We start from the raw sequence: 22,391 nt of genomic DNA, 5'->3' as shown, positions 1-22,391 counted from the left end.
AATTTAGCAACTGCAACCCCTTGTCTAGATCCCGGCTTGGGCAATCCTTGAGCGCCAGGGGCTTTTGGAAGTGGGACAACAAGACCCTCTCGTCAAGGGACCTCCTTGACAGAGTCCTGATTTCCCCTACCTCCAAACCCCACCGGCGGATTACCTTCAGAATCGGGGTGACATAAGCCGGAAGATATCTGTGAGGCATACGCAAGTCCTTCATTTGCCCTCCCGTCTCCCATTCCTGGAAGAAAGGCCGAAACCACCGCCGGCAGGAGACTACCCAGAAGCCCTCTACATCCAGAGGTTTGCCAGATTAACCTTAACAAATGTGTTCACAAGAAACACCACGGGGTTGACCATAGATAACCCCCCCTAGTCTTCTCGTGCGATAAGTCACCTCCCTCTTGATCAGGTTCAGTCTATTCCCCTATAAGAGCTGGAAAAACAGACTGTAAACCCGAGTCCAGAGAGGCTCTGGCAAGATACACACACTGCCCAAATAGATCAGCAAAGGGAGCAGAAAAGCTTTGATCAGGTGCACCCTTTCCCTGAGGGTCAAAGACCAGCCCTTCCACTGGTCGACCTTCTGAGCGGCGATCTTAAGCCTGTCGTCCCAATTTTGGGTGGGATAATCCCCATGGCCGAAATGGATGCCTAGGACTTTGGCTGACGACTGGGGCTCTGGGAGGGTGTCCGGGAGATCGAAAGCTGGATCACCCCCTCCCAGCCAGAGACTTTCACACTTATCCCGGTTAATCATGGACCCGGATGCCTCCGAGTAGCGGACCACCTCAGACATCACGTATTCCGCCTCCCCTTTCGAGGACACGAAAATAGTGACATCGTCGGCGTACGCTACTGTCCTCAGAGTGGCTTCCGGCGCCGCCGGATCCATCCCGCCTCCCGCCAACGGTCCACGACTGACCCTCTTAAGAAAGGTATCAATCGCGAACACGTATAAAAGCGGGCTCAAAGGACAACCCTGGCGAACGTCAGACCCAACCTCAAAAGGGCAGCCAGACCAACCGTTCACAAGCGGGAAACTCTCCGCCCCCTTATACAAGATCTTTAACCAATCGACAAAACCCCCCGGCAGGCCATACCGACCAGAGGTACTCATGGTTCACCCGATCAAACGCCTTTGCTTGATCTAAGGACAGCATGTACCCCCTCCAGTGGCCTGCCCTACTCTGTTCCACTGCCTCTCGGACACCGAGGACAGCACTAAAAGTGCTGCGGCCTGGAACCGAGCAATGCTGAGCCACCGAAAGAAGTTGAGGCGCGAACTTCACCAGCCTGTTAAACAGTATCTTGGCCAGAATCTTTCTGTCCGTATTGAAAAGTGCTATGGGACGCCAGTTCTCAATACGGCTCGGATCTTTACCCTTTGATAGAAGGATCAGTGCTGACCTCCTCATTGACCAAGGCAGAGTGCCCGAGAATAGACACTCATTGAATACTTCAGTCAAGAGGGGACACAAAGAGTCCTTAAAGGTCCTCTAAAACTCGGATGTTAAGCCATCCGGGCCTGGCGAATTCTTCAGAGCTAACCCTTCCACCGCCAGGATAACTTCCTCCTTTCTGATCACTTCTACCAAAACGTCAAAAGAGAGGTGAGCTTCTGACTCAGGGGTGATTTCAGCCAGGAAAGCCGACATCCTGTCCCGATCCAGATCCCTCTTCCCCAAGAGGCACGAGTAAAAGGATCTGACGACTTCCAGGATCCCTGATCTGGACCTGTTCAGAGACCCCGTACCATCAACCAGTCCTGTTATTAACTTACTCTTCACTGACATCTTACAGTTTCTGTAGGGGTCGGGCGAGCGGTACCTCCCGAAGTCCCTCTCAAAAACCAAAGATGCGTGTCTATCATACTGGCACCTCTTGAGCAAAGATTTCACCCTGGAGATAGCCTCGCGGCTACCTCCAGTCGAGACCAGATCTTCGAGTTTCCTCCTCAGACTCTGATACAGGCGGTACCTGTCCAGAGACCTGAGACTCGAGAGCTGGCGGAAGAACTTTGCAGCCCGGTCTTTGAATACCTCCCACCACTCTGACTTAGTGTCACAGAGATCCAGCAAGGCTACCTGATTCTGAAGAAAGTCCTCAAAGGATTGTCTCACCTCTGCTTCCTCCAGGACTCCCGCATTCAGCTTCCAGTAACCTCTTCCCATTTGGGGGGATTCTGAAATATTCAGAGAAAACATAATCAGACAGTGATCAGAGAATTCCACCTCCACAACCCTTAAGGGCAAGAAGGTAGCTTCCTCCTTTAAAAAAAACCTGTCTATTCTAGACCTAATCCTATCTCCTCTATAATAAGTGAAACCCCCGTGGTCTGGGGTGTGCCTGATGTGGACATCCACCAGACGAGCCTCACTAGCTATGCTATTTAATGCTATACTGTCATAAGCCAGCCGGTCTCTGGTGCCTCCCCTATCTTGGGACCTTATGATGGTGTTAAAGTCCCCACCAAAGACCACTTGCCGGCTTGTAAAAAGGAAAGGCTTGATCCTCATAAAGAGACATTTCCTGCCCCACTTGGACTGGGGCCCATAGATATTAATTAGGCGCAGTTCCTGTCCCTTCATGAGGATATCCAAGATCAAACACCTCCCCATTACCAGCTCAACCACCCGTCGGCATTCTACCGGTACGGTGAAAAGGACCGCCACTCCGCTATACGGCTCAGCCGCAAGAGACCAGAAGGAGGGCCCAGATCTCCACTCCCTCTTCGCCTTGTGGACTTCTGCCAAGTTTGACAGTCTGGTCTCCTGCAAAAATAAAACGTCAGCTTCAACACGGCTGAAAAAATCAAAGGATGTGTAGCGAGCCGCATCAGATTTAACGCTGGCGACATTAATGGTCGCCAGTGTGAGCTGAGTGGGTACCGCCATACTTGGTGTTTAAGCTGAATGTCCTCCATCCTTCCCACCCCTCCTACTCCTCCCGGGGCTATCCTCTAAGGCTGCGCGACCTCTTTTGAGAGAGACGGTGGTGTCCATGCCTTCTGTCACCACCGCTCCCTCTTGCGTACCGCCCCTGCCTTTCTCAGTTCCGGGAATCAGGTTTGCCTCCTCTTCTGGGGACCTTACATCCACACCAGAGAGGGGCACGGGGCCTCCTGGAAGCTCTCCCACCTTCGCCTCCGGTACCCCACTTCTTACCTCCTCCCCGGATGAAGAGGAGGCGGAGGTCTCATCCAAAGTGAGATACCGGTTGGAGAGTTCAAGAGGGGAGCCAGTTACGCCTTCCCTGGCTACCTTGGTCGGGCTCTTTTTCTTTTTTGAGTACCGTTTCCGTCTGTTGGTATAGGACCCAGTCTCACTACCCTCTGCTGCGCTTTCGTAGTGCGAAGACTGGGTCCCACCGGCTCGGTCTAGTCTCTCGATTTCCGCACTTAGCTCCCTGTCCCCTAGGGTCTCCGATCTACGGGAGTCAGCCGCTTGGGGAGGGGCAGACATCACCCCATTGTGGTGGGGTTCCTTCTGTTCCCTCTCCGCCTGGCGTCTCTCCCTCCGCCTCTGCCGGGATGGACCGCTCTTGGTCTTCACTGACCCCTCAACTCGACTGTCTCCGCCAGCACCCACCTCAGCCGAAGGGACCTCCCGGCCCACTCCTGCGTGAGCTCGGGTCGCATTAACCTCTGAGAGGGGACAACGACTAAATGGGTGTCCGAGCACACCACACAGGTTGCACCTAATCTCCTTACAAGATGCGGCGAGATGACCTGTCCCTCCACACAATGCGCACTTCTGCACTTGGCAGCTGGCGCTGAAGTGTGAAGGGCTGCCGCACTTGTGACAGAGCTTAGGCTGCCCCCTGAAGAAAACAAGAATCCTATCCCGGCCAATGAAGGCAGAGGATGGAATGTGGGAAACCGTACTTCCCAGACATTTCAACTTCACATTGAAAGTCCAGGCTCCCGACCAAATGCCAAATTCGTCCAGGTTTTTGGATGGTACACCCTGGACGTCACCGTACCTGCTAAGCCAGGTCAGAATATCAACGCAAGAAAGCGATTCGTTACGGGTCAAAACGGTCACTTTCTTGACGTTGTTCTGACGGGTTATCGCCTGGGCGAAAAACCCCTTCCAATCCGGTAAGTTCTTCACCAGCTCATACCCAGACCAGAAAAGCTCTAGGCCCTCCGGCCGGGCAAAGCTGATGTCGAACTCCTTGGAACCATAAGGATGTATCAGGGCGAAGATGTCAACCACCCTGAAACCCATCCCAAGCAGGAGCTCCACCACCCTTTTCCTTGTAGGGCAGGCATCATTGCTTCTCCACTTGAGACAGACTACATTCCGTCTGGTCCCAGGGCCGGTTGTGGGCAGGGACCAGGTGGTCTCGCCCCCCCTTTCCTCTCGGAAAGCTCGCAGGCCGTGCCTGTCTATCCATAAGGATAGGTCCACTTTCTCACCCTCTACTATCATCGAACTCTCCTCCCTTTTGAGGGTCTCCAGGAGCCGCCGCTGCAAGTCACCAACCGCGACTCCCGGGAATGAGGAAGCCAACGAGGACAGCCCCTCCCCCCCCACGGCCGCAGCCACACTGGCATAACTTCTGCCAGGTGTTACGGCCGCAGGAGGGGCAACCGAACCGGCCCCCCCCACTACACTAATACCAGATGTCACACCGGATCCCTCCGGAGGGCGGACACCAGGAGCCGCAGCCACCACTTTCTCAGCGACGACCTGCTGACCCCCAGCATCCATCCCACCTTTGGGATCCGATGCAGCACCTCTACCACTCTCCTTACATGCACCCTTTCTCTCTGCTGGGACAGCTGGTGCAGCAGATGTCACCACATTATTTACATTATTTACATCATTCTCTTTTTGCACATTGCTATTTTCATTGCCACTGGTCAAGCCCCCCCCCCGCCGCCTCCAGGATCTTGGCACTGATGATCATCCCCCCCCCTCCAGCACCTGTTTCAGCGCCGGAGGAGGAGGCAGAAACAGAGGGGGCTCGCCCAGTGGCAACGTACACCTCCATATGTTCTGGAGCAGTGGTGGACCGGAACGCCGCAGGCTCATCTCCCCCAGCAGCTCCGGCCCCGGATCCCTTAATGCATAGGCGCTTGTTTACAGCGCCTTCATTTTCCACTCCGGGAGTGCGTCCAGAGGCATGACACTCGGACGCATCCCCAGACGCACCCCTGGCCGTGTCTCTAACCTTGCTCACGGCCATCTCCCCTGATCCCTGCTGCACACTTACGCCCTCACCACACCGCCCCAGCACCACCCTACACACCTGAACGGCAGGCAGAGCGGCGGACGAAACAGCAGGCGGAGCGGTGGGCGGCCCTCCCGATGCTTCTGCCCTCCCCCTCCACCTCCGACAGGTGACTGCCGGCCCTGTCTCTCTGCCGGCTCCTCCTCCTCGCCTCCGCAAGCGAGGACGGCATCCGGCGCCATTTTGGATCCCGGCGCCATTTTGGATCCCAAAATCATCTCCCCGCTCCTCCGCTCAGACACCACCTCAGGTGCCGAGCTGGGGAGTTTGGCGGGATACACGCTTGGTGTGGACTTTTCAGCCCCCACCAAGCGTGTATTATGCACATAAACATATCGGACTTCAATATTTTCTCTTTTTTTTTTCTTTTTTTCTTTGCCACAGTTTCCTTCTAGCAGGTCTTCACCAAACACAAAGTTCTGGAAGTCTACATTAGGTGATTCTAACATTCTAATTTCTTTTAATAAACCACCACCATCTTCTGAGGCCTCATCTGAGGAGGGCAAGCACGCCTGTTCAGGCCGGATGCCACCGCCTGTCCCCTGCATCGGGGTCACAGGTGGGGGGACCGCCTCATGCTGCAAGGACTGGGGACCCGACAGGGGTGCCTGAGACCCAGAGCCTTCCAGCTCCTCACTCTCACTCTCTACACCCCCGCATGGCTCCCCCCTCCTCACAGCCTCCATTTCCCTGAAACGGTCCCCATTCATCAATTTCTCCCTGAAGGGACCGCTGCCTTCCAGCAGCTGCTGGTGCCGCTCCAGGGAGACCTCCAAATCCATCTTCAACCCCTAATCCTCTCATTCAGGGGGGGCCTCTTTTTTCTTGCTGATATCGTGGCTTTAGCCCTGGTTTCCTTCAGGTCCTTTCTCAGGGCTCTGAGGTGCCGTCCCAGCTCATCAAACTCACGCAGGTGGGTGGCCAGGCGTGAGCTATAGGTGGAGGTATTTTCCCCCACCCGCCGAGACCCCCAACCTACCTGGGACGACACCTCCTGGCCCTCCGCAGGCTGACTCCTTCCTCTTGACGTTCCTGGGTCCTCAGGCGGGACACGGCTGTTATCACTGCGTCCTGATGAAATCACCCCCTCGCCGCCGTCACTCCTGGCCGGATGATGCGACTCCCTGCTTCCCTCCGACCCACGCCGGGGAGCAGAGGCACCCTTGCGGGCTGCCATGGCCACAGGTCCCCACCAACTCCCTAGGGAGCGGCAGGGCCCGGGCTGGGGAGAGGTGGTGAAAAACTCCCCACAAGCCTGGTTCCGCCCAGGGGATTAAGGTGGAAAGAAATCACCCTGGGCCTTGCTGCTTCTGCAGGTTCAGGAGCTCTAGACAGCCACACCCTTCCTCCTCTGCGCGCCTGCTGCCTTCCTTGGATGTGGTAGCCGTTTCTCAGGCTCCCTCTCCGGAATCGAACCCTGATTCCCCGTTACCCGTGGTCACCATGGTAGGCGCAGAAAGTACCATCGAAAGTTGATAGGGCAGACATCCGAATGGATCGTCGCCGTCACGGGGACGTGCGATCGGCCCGAGGTTATCTAGAGTCACCAAAGCGGCCGGGGAGAGCGGCGGCGGGCGGGAATCGGGGAGGCCGAGACCACCCCCGCCCGCGGCCCCCGGATTGGTTTTGGTCTGATAAATGCACGCATCCCTGGGGGTCAGCGCTCTTCGGCATGTATTAGCTCTAGAATTACCACAGTTATCCAAGTAACGGTTGGAGCGATCAAAGGAACCATAACTGATTTAATGAGCCATTCGCAGTTTCACTGTACCGGCCGTGCGTACTTACATGTGCATGGCTTAATCTTTGAGACAAGCATATGCTACTGGCAGGATCAACCAGGTAGGCGACGGAGCGAGGAGGGGCGGTTTCCCGGAGAAACCCGCGCCCCCCGGTGCGGAGAGGGAGGAGGAGGCGGACGGAAAGATCCGGAGTCTGACCGAACGCCCCTGAAGGGCGCGCGCAACTGAGCATGGCCCTCTTCCTCCCCTCCTAGCCGCTGAGAGCAGAGGAGCAGATGAGGGCGGTGGGGGTGAGAGGGAAGGAGGTGTGTGGAGGAGGAGAAGAAGCCCCCAGGGCCGAGGCCCGGGGACGGGTCGCCTGCCTCTCGGGCTCCTTGTCTACCCGCTTCAACCCTGTAGTCTCTCTTCTCTGGCAAAACGCAGGGCTATATGCGGTATGGATGATCCCACACCCTGGCAGCCAGCCCCCGCGGGGGAGGTCGCTCGGAAGGCACAGGTCACCCTGCCGTGGGTCGCCAAAAAGTGGATCGCACGGCTGCACCGGCCAGCCGGCGAGGAACCCGACAGCAGAGAAGATGTTCTGCCGCCGCACGGGAAACACAGTGGACATGGATCGACTCAGGTTACTGGAGAGTGTCGGAGGGCAGACACCCCACGCATCCCTTAGGCCTAAAACAACTCGGGTGACTGGGGAGCGGCGGAGAGCATACAACCCACGCAATCCCTTAGGCCCTTGAAGGTCCTCCCATGGTGAGACCACACGACTTTAGAAACATTTTTTCTGGAAGCCCGGGTTTACGGATGTCGACCGCAGAGATAATGTGCTGCAGCCACACAGAGAACACCACAGGAATGGAAAAACCGAGGTTACTGGGGAGTGTCAGCCACAAGACACCCCACGCATCCCGTAGGCCCAAAACAAATCGAGTGACTGGGGAGCAGCGGATGGGCATACAACCAACACATTCCCTTAGGCCCCGGAAGGTCCTCCCATGGTGAGACCACACAACTTCAGACACATTATTCTGCCCGCTCGGGTGTACGGCTGTCAACTGCACAGTAAATGTGCCACCGCCACACAGAACACGACAGGAATGGAAAAACCGAGGTTACTGGGTAGTGTCAGACGCAAGACACCCCACACATCCCGTAGGCCCAAAAAAAAATCGGGTGACTGGGGAGCAGCAGAAGGGCATACAACCAACACATTCCCTTAGGCCCCGGAAGGTCCTCCCAAGGTGAGACCACGCAACGTTAGACACATTTTTCTGCCAGCCCGGGTGTCCGGTTGTCGACTGCACAGAAAATATGCCTCCGCCGCACGGGGAACGCCGCAGAGACGGAACAAACCAGGTTACTGGGGAGTGACAGAGGGCAGACACCCCACGCATCCCTTAGGCCCGAGGCAAATTGGGTGACTGGGGAGCGGCGGAGGGCACGCATCCCTTAGGCCCAGAAGGCCCTCCCGTGGTGAGACCGCACGGTTTCAAACACATTTTTCTGCCCGTTCGGATGTTCGGGTATCGACCGCAGAGAAGATGTGCCGCCGCACAGGGCACACCACAGGGATGGAACAACTCGGGTTACTGGGGAGAGGCAGAGGGCAGACACCCCACACATCCCTTAGGCCCAAAATAAATCGCGTGACTGGGGATCAGCGGAGGGCATACAACCCACACATCCCTTAGGCCCAGGAGGTCCTCCCGTGGTGAGACCGCACGACTTCAGACACCTTTTTCTGCCTGTTCGGAGTGAGCTCAACAGGACAGCCACAGAGGATCCCCCCAAGCACCCACCACCAGCAGGAGCTGGGTAGGGGGTTGCATGGATGAGGGGACCGCCACGAGCGCCGCAACACACATTGTCGAACCCGGGCTAGAAGGGAGAGGGGACACGCTCGCCATATGCCGGCACAGACTCCAAAGTCCGGCCGAGCGAGGGTCCCTACCCGCCGGGTCACGACATGCCAAATCGATCGAGGGAGGAAAAAGCAGGGGGAGGAGTGGGGGACTCCTTCCCAGGCCCCTGGAACTGCTGGTAGGGTGCGCCCACCCAGTTTGCCCCCCAGGGCCTCTCTACCTTCTTCCGCGAGGTGTTGGAAAGGGGGTCTTCTTTCGTGTCACACCACCTCTGAGACCGGAGTGTGGCGAGCCGACCTGCCCGGCCCCTGGAACTGCTGGTGGGGTGCGACAGCCAGGTTCGCTCATTTGCGGTTCTCTCGCTCAAACCATCAAATGATACCTTCTCTGCCGGCGGGAGGAGTGTGGGACTCCTGCCCAGGCCCCTGGAACTGTCAGTGGGATGCGCCCACCCAGTTCGCCTCCCGGGGCCTCTCTACCTTCTTCCGGGAGGTGTGGAAAGGGGGCCCCCCTTTCGTGTCACATCACCCTGAGACCGGCATTTGGCAAGCCGTCCTGCCCAGCCCCTGGAACTGCTGCTGGGGTGCGACGGCCAGGTTCACTCTCATTCGCGGTTCTCTCGCTCAAACCGAGAAATTCTACCTTCTCTTGCCGGCGGGAGGAGCGAGGGACTCCTGCCCGGGCCCCTGGAACTGCTGACGGGATGCGCCCCTCGACTCCATCCCCTTGTCATGGTCCTCCCTCTCTCTCCAAAAGAAAAAAAATGATATAGTCCACACGCTTCTCTGTGCTGGCGGGAGGAGTGGGCGACTCCTACCCAGGCCCCTGGAACTGCTGGTGGGATGTGACCACACAGTTCACCCCCCTGGAGCCTCTCTACCTTCTTCTCGGCCCCCTTAGGGGCTAGGAAGCCGAGAGTTGAAGGGCTTGTACAGTCGTGGCCAAAAGTTTCGAGAATTACATAAATATTGGAAATTGGAAAAGTTGCTGCTTAAGTTTTTATAATAGCAATTTGCATATACTCCAGAATGTTATTAAGAGTGATCAGATGAATTGCATAGTCCTTCTTTGCCATGAAAATTAACTTAATCCCAAAAAAACCTTTCCACTGCATTTTATTGCTGTCATTAAAGGACCTGCTGAGATCATTTCAGTAATCGTCTTGTTAACTCAGGTGAAAATGTTGACGAGCACAAGGCTGGAGATCATTATGTCAGGCTGATTGGGTTAAAATGGCAGACTTGACATGTTAAAAGGAGGGTGATGCTTGAAATCATTGTTCTTCCATTGTTAACCATGGTGACCTGCAAAGAAACGCGTGCAGCCATCATTGCGTTGCATAAAAATGCCTTCACAGGCAAGGATATTGTGGCTACTAAGATTGCACCTCAATCAACAATTTATAGGATCATCAAGAACTTCAAGGAAAGAGGTTCAATTTTTGTTAAGAAGGCTTCAGGGCGTCCAAGAAAGTCCAGCAAGCTCCAGGATCGTCTCCTAAAGAGGATTCGGCTGCAGGATCGGAGTGCCACCAGTGCAGAGCTTGCTCAGGAATGGCAGCAGGCAGGTGTGAGTGTCACGGAACCATGAACCAGACGTACAACAAGAGATAAGAGAAAATAAGAAGGCTTTATTGAAAATAAAGCTGTAAAGCAAAAGTCCAAAACGGATGGTGAAACCGAGCAGAGTCTTTGCGAAGCCAGAGGTCAGGAACCAGAGGGGTAGTCAGACGAAGCCAGGATCAGGAACCAGCAGGGTAGTCAGACGAAGCCAGGATCAGGAACCAGCAGGGTAGTCAGACGAAGCCAGGATCAGGAACCAGAAGGGTAGTCAGACGAAGCCAGGATCAGGAACCAGAAGGGTAGTCAGACGAAGCCAGGATCAGGAACCAGAAGGGTAGTCAGACGAAGCCAGGATCAGGAACCAGAAGCAGCAGCAGTCTTAGAAGCATGTGAACACAAGAGGACCAAGCAAGGAACTGAAGCCACAGACCTCCTATATATATGAGCTAGGCATCCAGCTCCTCCCAGTGGGAAGGAGGAGCCGCAGGGTGGAAGGCTACAAGAAACCCAGATACCAAGATGGCCGCCAGCACATGTCAAACGAAGGAGAACAGCAAGAAGGTAAGACCATGACAGTACCTCCCCCTCAAGGGCCCCTCCTCCGCGGAGCACAAAACGGTTTCTGAGGGAAGCGTGCGTGGAAGGCTCGGAGCAAGGCAGGAGCATGGACATCTGCGGAGGGAACCCAGGAACGCTCCTCTGGACCATAACCACGCCAATGGACCAAAAACTGCAACCGACCGCGGACCAGGCGTGAGTCCAGGATATTGCTCACCTCATATTCCTCACGATTGCCCACTTGGACCGGACGAGGCCGAGGAACCGAGGAAGTGAAACGATTACACACCAGTGGCTTCAACAGGGAGACATGAAACACGTTGGAGATCCGCATGCCAGGAGGAAGCGCAAGGGCATAGGCTACCGGGTTTACCCTGCGAAGCACTCGGAAGGGACCAACAAAGCGAGGCGCCAGCTTGGGAGTGGGCACTCGAAGGTTGAGGTTGCGGGTGGACAACCATACACGGTCTCCGACCTGGTAGGAAGGAGCAGGCGCTCGTCTGCGATCAGCCTGGAGTCTCTGGCGCTGCGCAGAGACCTCAAGGGACTTCTGGATCTGTACCCAAGAAGCACGTAGGACGGAAAGGTGATCCTCCACAGCCGGAATATCCAGGGGAGAGAATACCTCCGGTAACACGGCAGGTTGGAACCCATAATTGGCCATGAAGGGAGACGTCCCAGAGGAAGAGTTCACCGCCGTGTTCCTGGCAAACTCAGCCCAAGGCAGGAGGTCAACCCAATTGTCTTGGTGATCGGAGACATAGCAACGAAGGAATTGCTCCAAGGCCTGATTGGATCGTTCTGCGGCCCCATTGGACTGAGGGTGGTAGGCCGAGGAGAAGGAGAGATGAATCCCCAACTGGGAGCAAAAGGCGCGCCAGAACCTGGACACAAACTGACTCCCCCGATCCGACACAATCTCCTTGGGCAAACCGTGCAACCGGAAGACCTCCCTGGCAAAAATCGTGGCCAACTCTTGTGCAGAGGGTAACTTCTTGAGAGGAACACAGTGGCACATTTTGGAAAACCGATCCACAATCATGAGAATGACCGTATGGCCTCGGGATGCAGGGAGGTCCACAATGAAATCCATCCCCAGGTGTGACCATGGGCGCTCCCCGGTGGCTATGGGTTGCAGAAGGCCCAACGGAAGGTGCCGAGGGGACTTACTCTGGGCACAAACGGAGCATGCCGCTACATATGCGGCGATGTCGGAACGTAGGGAAGGCCACCAGAACAGACGTGAAACAGCCCAGGACAGCTGATTCTTTCCAGGATGCCCCGCGGTCTTGGAGTTATGGTAGGTACGCAACAACCGAGTGCGCAACTCCTCAGGCACAAAACATCTGCCGTTGGGTCTCCCAGAGGGAGCACCAGATTGAGCCGCCAAAATCTGCTCACCCAGGGGAGAGGTCAGGCTGGTGCGAATGGCGGCCAGGATCTGATTCGGAGGTATGACCGAAGTCGGAATCGACTCCTCCCTGGACAGCTCGGAGTACTGCCGTGATAAGGCATCCGCCCTGATGTTCTTGGAACCGGGTAGGTAGGAGACCACGTAATTAAAACGTGACAAGAACAGAGCCCATCTGGCCTGACGTGGTGTCAATCTCTTGGCCTCAGAAAGGTAGGTCAGATTCTTATGGTCCGTCAGGATGAGAACCGGAACCACCGAACCCTCGAGCAAGTGCCTCCATTCTTTAAGGGCCTGCACGATGGCCAATAACTCCCTGTCACCAATCTGATAGTTGCACTCCGCGGAAGACAGTTTCCGGGAGTAAAACCCACAAGGAAGCAGAGGACCCTCTGGTGTTCTACGCTGAGACAGAAGGGCGCCTACTCCCGTCTCAGACGCGTCCACCTCGAGGACAAAGGGCAACCCAGGGTTGGGATGCGACAGAATCGGAGCCGACACAAAGGCGGACTTTAGGGCCTCAAAAGCTCGGATGGCCTCGAGCGGCCAGACCTGGGAATTACTGCCCTTCCTGGTCAGATCCGTGAGAGGCTTGGCCAGCATGGAAAAGTCCCTGATGAACTTCCGATAATAATTGGCGAAGCCCAAAAAGCGCTGCAGGGAACGAAGACCATTGGGCTGGGGCCACTGTAAGACAGCCGAAACCTTCTCAGGATCCATGGAGAACCCCTCAGCGGAAATGATGTAACCTAAGAAGGTTACCTGGGATCGGTGAAATTCGCATTTCTCAAGCTTACCGAACAGCTTGTTCTCTCGTAACCGTTGCAACACTCGTCTGACATCCAGAATGTGGGCCTCCATGGATTCAGAATATACCAAGATGTCATCCAAATAGACCACCACACACTGCTGCAACAGGTCACGGAAAACATCGTTGATGAATTCCTGAAAGACTGCGGGCGCATTGCACAACCCAAAGGGCATAACCAAGGATTCATAATGACCGGTCCTGGTGTTAAACGCGGTCTTCCACTCATCGCCCGCCTTGATCCTTACCAGGTTATATGCCGCCCTCAGGTCGAGTTTGGTAAAGACCGTGGCCCCTTTAAGGCGATCGAACAGCTCGGAAATCAAGGGTATCGGGTAAGCGTTCTTGATCGTGATGCGATTGAGACCCCTGTAATCGATGCAAGGCCTCAACTCACCGCCCTTCTTTTTCACAAAGAAAAATCCAGCCCCTGCCGGGGACGAAGATTTGCGAATGTGTCCGCGTGAAAGCGCCTCCCTCACGTACTCCTCCATGGCCTCATTCTCCGCTACCGACAGTGGATAGACTTTGCCACGAGGAGGAACGGCACCAGATTGTAACTCTATGGCACAATCGTATGGGCGGTGCGGAGGTAGGGCAACCGCGCGCACCTTATCGAATACATCCCGGTACTCCTCGTATTCAGGAGGCAACAGAGAGTCCGAGGAAGTACACAGCAACTTGACAGACCCATGGATGCAACTAGCCCCACACTGCGGTGACCACGAGAGGATCTCGACCGATCTCCAATCGAAAGTCGGATTATGCTTCTGGAGCCAGGGGTACCCCAAGACCACCGAGTAGTGTGGAGACGAAATAACCTGGAGGCAGACCGACTCTCTGTGAACGGCACCAATGGCTATCCCCACTGGAAGGGTCTCATGAGTCACGTGTGGCGGCAGAAGGGGTCTGCCGTCTATCGCCTCAAGAGCCAGTGGGGAACCTCGAGCCTGCAGAGGAATGGAATTGGCGGCAGCGAACACGCTATCAATGAACAAACCACCAGCACCAGAGTCCACCAACGCCTGGGTCGTCACCGAGTCCCCGACCCAGGAGAGGACAACAGTGATCAGTGGTTTGTCAACACGGGAAACCGGGGACGAGGAGACTCCACCCAAGATCTGCCCCCGACAGGATCTCAGGTACGAGCGTTCTCCCGGACGGTTCGGACATGCCAACCGAAAATGCCCACCGAGACCACAGTACATGCATTGGCCCTCGCGTCTCCGGAGTGCCCTCTCCCCCTCGGACAGGCGAGCAAACCCCAGCTGCATGGGTTCACCCCCAGACAAGTCATCCCCAGGAGGCGTGGGAGGAGAGGGAGGCACGGGTGGGACAGCAAACGTAGGCACCAATCTGTTAGAAGACCTCCGCAGGTTCTCCTTAAAGGAAGGTCTCTCCCTGAGTCTGGTGTCAATCAAAATCAGGAAAGAAATAAGAGACTCGAGCTCAACTGGTAGGTCCTTAGCTGCAACCTCATCCTTCAAGGCATCCGAGAGACCATGAGAGAAAGCAGCGACCAGAGCCTCATTATTCCAGCCCACCTCTGCTGCCAGGGTACGAAACTCAATGGCGTATTCAGCTACGGATCGTGAACCCTGTCTGATGGACATAAGGAGCTTCGCAGCAGAGGCAGCACGAGCCGGCACATCGAATACCTTCCGAAGAGAAGCAACAAAACCGGAAAACTCGGCAACCACCGGATTGTTGTTCTCCCATAAAGGGCTGGCCCAGGCCAAGGCCTTGTCCGAGAGCAGCGAGATCAAGAAGCCCACCTTTGATCTCTCAGTAGGAAAGGCATGTGGCAGCAACTCGAAATAAATGCCCACCTGGTTAAGGAAACCTCGGCACTGAGTTGGCTCTCCCCCAAAGCGCAGTGGAAGAGGGGCAGAACCGGTCATACCCCGAAACACCGCAGGCGCAACAACAGGTGTCGGGGTAGACTCTGGCGCAACAACCGGAGCGGCAGTAGGAGCGAGCCCAGGAGCGACAACCGACCCATCGGCAACGGGAGCGAAATGAGCCGTGCGTTCAAGCAGGGTTTGCAACGCCACAGCGAACCGACCCAACAGGTGATCCTGCTGATCAAGTCTGGCAACCAGCGTGGGTAGCGAGGATGGCCCTGTACCGTCAGAAGTCATGGCTTGGTCCTAATGTCACGGAACCATGAACCAGACGTACAACAACAGATAAGAGAAAATAAGAAGGCTTTATTGAAAATAAAGCTGTAAAGCAAAAGTCCAAAACGGATGGTGAAACCGAGCAGAGTCTTTGCGAAGCCAGAGGTCAGGAACCAGAGGGGTAGTCAGACGAAGCCAGGATCAGGAACCAGCAGGGTAGTCAGACGAAGCCAGGATCAGGAACCAGCAGGGTAGTCAGACGAAGCCAGGATCAGGAACCAGAAGGGTAGTCAGACGAAGCCAGGATCAGGAACCAGAAGGGTAGTCAGACGAAGCCAGGATCAGGAACCAGAAGCAGCAGCAGTCTTAGAAGCATGTGAACACAAGAGGACCAAGCAAGGAACTGAAGCCACAGACCTCCTATATATATGAGCTAGGCATCCAGCTCCTCCCAGTGGGAAGGAGGAGCCGCAGGGTGGAAGGCTACAAGAAACCCAGAAACCAAGATGGCCGCCAGCACATGTCAAACGAAGGAGAACAGCAAGAAGGTAAGACCATGACAGTGAGCGCATCTGCACGCACAGTGAGGCGAAGACTTTTGGAAGATGGCCTGGTGTCAAGAAGGGCAGCAAAGAAGCCACTTCTCTCCAAAAAAAACATCAGGGACAGATTGATCTTCCTCAAGAAAGTATGGTGAATGGACTGCTGATGACTGGGGCAAAGTCATATTCTCCGATGAAGCCTCTTTCCGATTGTTTGGGGCATCTGGAAAAAGGCTTGTCCGGAGAAGAAAAGGTGAGCGCTACCATCAGTCCTGTGTCATGCCAACAGTAAAGCATCCTGAGACCATTCATGTGTGGGGTTGCTTCTCATCCAAGGGAGTGGGCTCACTCACAATTTTGCCCAAAAACACAGCCATGAATAAAGAATGGTACCAAAACACCCTCCAACAGCAACTTCTTCCAACAATCCAACAACAGTTTGGTGAAGAACAATGCATTTTCCAGCACGATGGAGCACCGTGCCATAAGGCAAAAGTGATAACTAAGTGGCTCGGGGACCAAAACGTTGACATTTTGGGTCCATGGCCTGGAAACTCCCCAGATCTTAATCCCATTGAGAACTTGTGGTCAATCCTCAATAGGCGGATGGACAAACAAAAACCCACTAATTCTGACAAACTCCAAGAAGTGATTATGAAAGAATGGGTTGCTATCAGTCAGGAATTGGCCCAGAAGTTGATTGAGGGCATGCCCAGTCGAATTGCAGAGGTCCTGAAAAAGAAGGGCCAACACTGCAAATACTGACTCTTTGCATAAATGTCATGTAATTGTCGATAAAAGCCTTTGAAACGTATGAAGTGCGTGTAATTATATTTCACTGCATCACAGAAACAACTGAAAAAAAGACCTAAAAGCAGTTTAGCAGCAAACTTTGTGAAAACAAATATTTGTGTCATTCTCAAAACTTTTGGCCACGACTGTAGAGGGGGACTTGTGCTCCGAGATGAAGGGACCGCCACGAGCGCCGCGACACACAGCGTCGAACCCGGGCTAGAAGGGAGAGGGGATGCACTCGCCATATGCCGGCATGGACTCCAAAGTCCGGCCGAGCGAGGGTCCCTACCCGCCGGGTCGCGACATGCCAAATCGATCTAGGGTGGAGGAGGTTCGCACAGACAAGAAGATCCGAGGGTGGAGAAAGCAGGGGGAGGAGTGGCGGACTCCTACCCAGGCCCCTGGAACTGCTGGTGGGATGTGAAAACAGTGTTCACCCCCTGGAGCCTTTCTACCTTCTTCTCGGCCTCCTTCGGAGCTAGGAAGCCGAGATTTGCAGGGCTTGTAGAGGGGGACTTGTGCTCCAAGGTGAGCCCTCAAGCTTGTCTGTGCCACCTTCCCTCCGGGGATGGCAGGGGGTGAAATTCAGAAATTCTTACCCGCCTACGGTGCTCCTTTCCTGCGTAGAGATTTCCAAAATCCCCCCTCGGGGGCTAGGAAGTCATGGAACTGATGGTGGGATGAAAACACCCTGCCCACCCCCAGGTCTCTCTACCTTCTTCCACCAGGTGTTTGAAAGGGGACCCCCCTTTCGTGTCACACGCCTCTGAGACCGGCGTGTGGCAAACAGTCCTGCCCAGCCCCTGGAACTGCTGCTGGGGTGCGACGGCCAGGTTCGCTCGCTCAAACCGACAGAGTCTACCTTCTTTGCCAGAGGGAGGAGTGGGGGACTCCTGCCCAGGCCCCTGGAACTGCTGGTGGGATGAGACCACCCAGTTCGCCCCCCGGGCCCCTCCAAGGGGTGTGCGAGACTTGACTCCCATGCCATGAAACACCACACCTCTGGATCAAGAGAGGCCTATCATCGTGCTCAGCCTCTGGAACTGCTGGTGGGATGAGACCACCCAGATCGCCCCCTGGGGTGTAATGACCGGCGTCACGCAAAGGGAGGGAAATGGGAAGGCCCTGTCCAAGGGAGAGGGAAAGGTGGTGACCCCTGACTCACCTTGAGGCTGGCACCTGACTGCCCTGACGTCCCTAGACGGGTTCCTCACCCGTACGCCGATCACGTGCCTAAACCCTGGCTTTCCCTAAGATGAGCCCTACGTAGTGAACAGGGCGGTGGGAACACTAGTCCGCACCACTGACACTAAAGGAAAACACCAAGGAGAGGACAGACAATACAGACAAAACATATAATCCCAGGTGGGCGACAACAGCAGACAACAAAAGCCCAACAGGGATCCGGAGGGTAACGCTCTGGAACAACAACCAGGGATCACAGCTTCACAGCTCCAGTGGGTCAGTATAGAAGTCCAGGCAGGAAGCTCTATATCTGGCAACCAGAGAAGTGGGAGAGGGGAATATAAGGAGGTTGGGAGTGCTGGACAAGAAACAGCTGAGGAGAAGAAGCTACGGATCCCTGAGTGAGCCAAAAAGGGTTGCAAGGCAAACCCAGAAAGCTACCATTAAGAAACAGCACTATCTTTATACCTAGAGCGCGCAGCCACCCACTGCGACTTCCTGACCCCGGGTATAACGGAGTCAGGTGTGGCTCTTGACACCCTCGTGACAGTACCCCCCTCTCTACGAGGGGCCTCCGGACACTCAGGACTAGGTCTCTCAGGATGAGAGGCATGAAAAGCCCGAACTAACCTGTCAGCGTTTACCTCAGACGCTGGAACCCACATTCTTTCCTCGGGACCGTAACCCCTCCAATGCTCCAGATATTGAAGAGAGCGGCGGACCGACGAGAATCAACAATTTTGGATATTTGAAACTCTAGATTACCATCCACAACAACAGGAGGGGGTGGCAGCGGTGACGGTTCTAGAGGTGGAACATACTTCTTGAGTAACGACTTATGGAAGACGTTATGGATTTTAAAAGTCTGAGGGAGCTCCTGGCGAAAAGCCACGGGCTTAATGATGGCTACTATTTTGTAAGGGCCAATGAACCTAGGACCCAGTTTCCAAGAGGGAACCTTTAATTTAATATTCCTAGTAGATAACCACATATAGTCATTCACTCCTAGGTCCGGACCTGGCGACCGTTTCTTATCAGCCATGCATTTATATTTACCTCCCATATTTTTCAAATTAGCTTGCACTTTCTTCCATACAGATGAAAGAGAGGACGAAAACCGTTCCTCTTCGTGAACCCCAGAAGACCCCCCTCTTTGAAAGTACAGAATTGGGGATGAAAACCATATGCACCAAGAAATGGTGACTTGCCAGTGGATTCTTGACAGCAATTATTTATGGCAAACTCGGCTAACGGTAAATATGATGACCACAACTCTTGGTTTTCAGACAAAACACCTTAGATATGTCTCAAGGTTTTGGTTGGTACGCTCAGTCTGTCCATTCGACTGAGGATGGAAAGCTGAGGAAAAGGACAAGTGTACCCCCAAACGGGAACAAAAAGCTTTCCAAAACTTAGAAATAAACTGGGTTCCCTGATCCGAAACAACATCGGAAGGGGCTTCAGAGTAGCGCTCCACCTCTGACATCACATGCTCCGCCTCCTCTCTCGAGGATACAAAGACAGTGACATCATCAGCGTACGCTACCACCCTCATAGTGGCTTCCGGCGCCGCCCGATCCATCCCAACTCCCGCCAACGGTCCGCGATCAACCCTTCTAAGGAAGGGATCAATCGCAAACACGTATAACAGCGGGCTCAAAGGACAACCCTGGCGGACGCCAGACCCAACCTCAAAAGAGTGGCCCAACCAACCATTCACAAGCGCGAGAGTCTCCGCCCCCGCGTATAATGTTCTTAGCCAATCAACAAACCTCCCCGGCAGGCCATATTTCAAAAGGACTGACCAGAGGTACTCGTGGTTCACTCGATCAAACGCCTTTGCCTGATCCAGGGACAGCATGTACCCCTTCCAGCCCCTACCGCCAGAATGACTTCCTCTTCTCTGATCTCTTCTGCCAAAACATCAAGAGGGAGGTGAGCCCCTGTGTCAGGGATGGTCTCGGTCAGGAAACTTGCCATCCTGTCCCGATCCAGATCCTTCCTCCCCAAGAGGTGCGAGTAGAAGGATCTGACGACTTCCAGGATCCCTGATCTGGACCTGTTCAGAGACCCCGTACCGTCTATCAGTCCCGTTACCAACTTACAACTCACTGACATCTTACAGTTTCTGTAAGGATCGGGCGAGCGGTACCTCCCGAAATCCCTCTCAAAAACCAAAGATGCGTGCCTATCATACTGGCACCTCTTGAGCAAAGATTTCACCCTGGAGATATCCTCTCGGCTACCCCCAGTCGAGACCAAATGCTCAAGCTTCCTCCTCAAGCTCTGGTACAGGCGGTACCTGTCCAGAGACCTGAGGCTCGAGAGCTGGCGGAAGAACTTGGTCACCCGATCTTTGAATATCTCCCACCACTCTGACTTACTATCACAGAGGTCCAGAAACGGCACCTGGCTCTGAAGAAAGTCCTCAAAGTATTGTCTCACCTCTGCTTCCTCTAGGAGGGCCGAATTCAGCTTCCAATACCCTCTTCCCATGCGGGGGGACTCTGCAATGTTCAGAGAAAACATAATTAAACAGTGATCAGAGAATTCTACCTCCACAACCTTTAAAGGTGAGAAAATAGCTTCCTCCTTTAAATAAAACCTATCTATTCTAGACCTAACATTATTACCCCTATAGTATGTGAATCCCGTGCGGCCTGGGGTATGCCTAATGTGGACATCCACCAGGCGAGCCTCACTAGCTATACTATTAAGGGAAATGCTATCATAAGCCAGCCGGTCTCTGGCGCCTCCTCTATCCTGGGGCCTCGTGATGGTATTGAAATCCCCTCCAAAGACCACCTGCCGGCTCGAAAAAAGGAAAGGCTTGATCCTCCTGAGGAGGCTTTTCCTCTCCCACTTAGATTGGGGCCCATAGATATTGATCAGGCGGAGTTCTTGCCCCCTCACGAGGACATCCAAGATCAAACACCTCCCCATTTCCAACTCGATTATCCGTCGGCTTTCAACCGGTGCGGTAAAAAGGACCGCCACTCCGCTATACGGCTCAGCCGCAAGAGACCAGTATGAGGGCCCAGATCTCCACTCCCTCCTCGCCTTATGAACCGCTGCCAAATCTGACAGCCTGGTCTCCTGCAAAAACAAAATGTCAGCTTCAATACGGCTGAAAAAAATCGAAGGCTGCATAGCGAGCCGCATCCGACTTGATGCTGGCGACATTAATGGTCACCAGAGTCAGCAGAGTGGGTGCCGCCATACAGGATGATCGAGTTAGATGTCCTTCTTCCTTCCACCCCTCCCGGGGCTATCCTCCAAGGCAGTGCGCCCTCTCTTGAGGGAGACAGTGGTGTCCATCCCTTCTGGCACCACTGTCCGCCCCCGCGCACCACCCTTGGCTTTCTCAGTTCCCGAACCTCTTCCTGCCTCCTCTCCTGAGGACCTTGCATCCCCACCGGAGAGGGGCGCGGGGCCCCCTAAAGGCTCTCCCTCCTGCTCCTCCGGTACCCCACCTATGACCTCTTCCCCAGATGAAGAAGAGGCGGCGATCTCATCCAAAGTGAGATACCGGTTGGAAAGCTCCAGAGGGGAGCCGGTTGCACCTTCCCTGGCCACTCTGGTCGAGCTTCTTGTTTTGGTCAGCCGTTTCCCCTTGATGTTCTCGGGCTCAGTCCCACTACCCTCTGCTGCGCTTTCATAGTAAGAGGACTGAGCCACCTCATCCCGTTCCAGTCTCCTAATTTCTGCCCTCAGTTCGCTGCCCCCTGGGGTCTCCGATCCTCTACGGGAGGCCACCGCTTGGGAAGGGGCAGGCATCACCCCAGAACGGGGATCCGCCTGTTCCCTTTCCTCCTGGCGCTTCTCCCTCCGCCTCTGCCTAGACGGACCATTTTTGTTCTTCCCAGACCCCTGACCTCTACTGCCTCCGCCAGCATCCGCCTCAGCAGTGGTGGTCTCCCGGCCCGCCCCTGCCTGAGCTCGGGCTGCATTGGCCTGAGAGAGGGGACAACGACTAAAAGGGTGTCCTAAGACACCACACAGGTTGCACCTAATCTGCTGCTCACAAGATGCGGCCAGATGACCTAACCCCCCGCACAAAGCGCACTTCTGCTCGGGGCAGCTGGCGCTGAAGTGAGAGGGGCTGCCGCACTTATGGCAGAGCTTAGGTTGCCCCCTGTAAAAAACCAAGATCCTGTCACGGCCGATGAAGGCAGATGACGGAATGTGGGAAACCGTACCTCCTAGATTTTTCAATTTAATGTTGAAAGTCCAGGCGCCCGACCAGATGCCAAACTCATCCAGGTTTTTTTCTGGGACACCCTGGACGTCCCCGTACCGACTCAACCAGGTCAAGATGTCCGTACAAGAAAGTGACTCGTTACGGGTGAGAACGGTCACCTTCTTCACCTCATTCTGGCGGGTCACCGGGTAAGCCCGGAAACCGCGCTTGTCCGGCATGTTCTTCACCAGCTGATATCCGGACCAGAACAGCTCAAGGCCCTCTGACCGGACAAAACTGATGTCGAACTCCTTGGAACCAAACGGATGTATCAAGGCGAAGATGTCAGCCACCTTGAACCCCATCCCAAACAGGAGCTCCGCGACCCTCTTTC

The sequence above is a fragment of the Bufo bufo genome (assembly GCF_905171765.1).
Source record: "Bufo bufo chromosome 6 unlocalized genomic scaffold, aBufBuf1.1 SUPER_6_unloc_1, whole genome shotgun sequence".
NCBI classification, from domain to species: Eukaryota; Metazoa; Chordata; class Amphibia; order Anura; family Bufonidae; genus Bufo; species Bufo bufo.
This window is presented reverse-complemented; position numbering follows the sequence as displayed.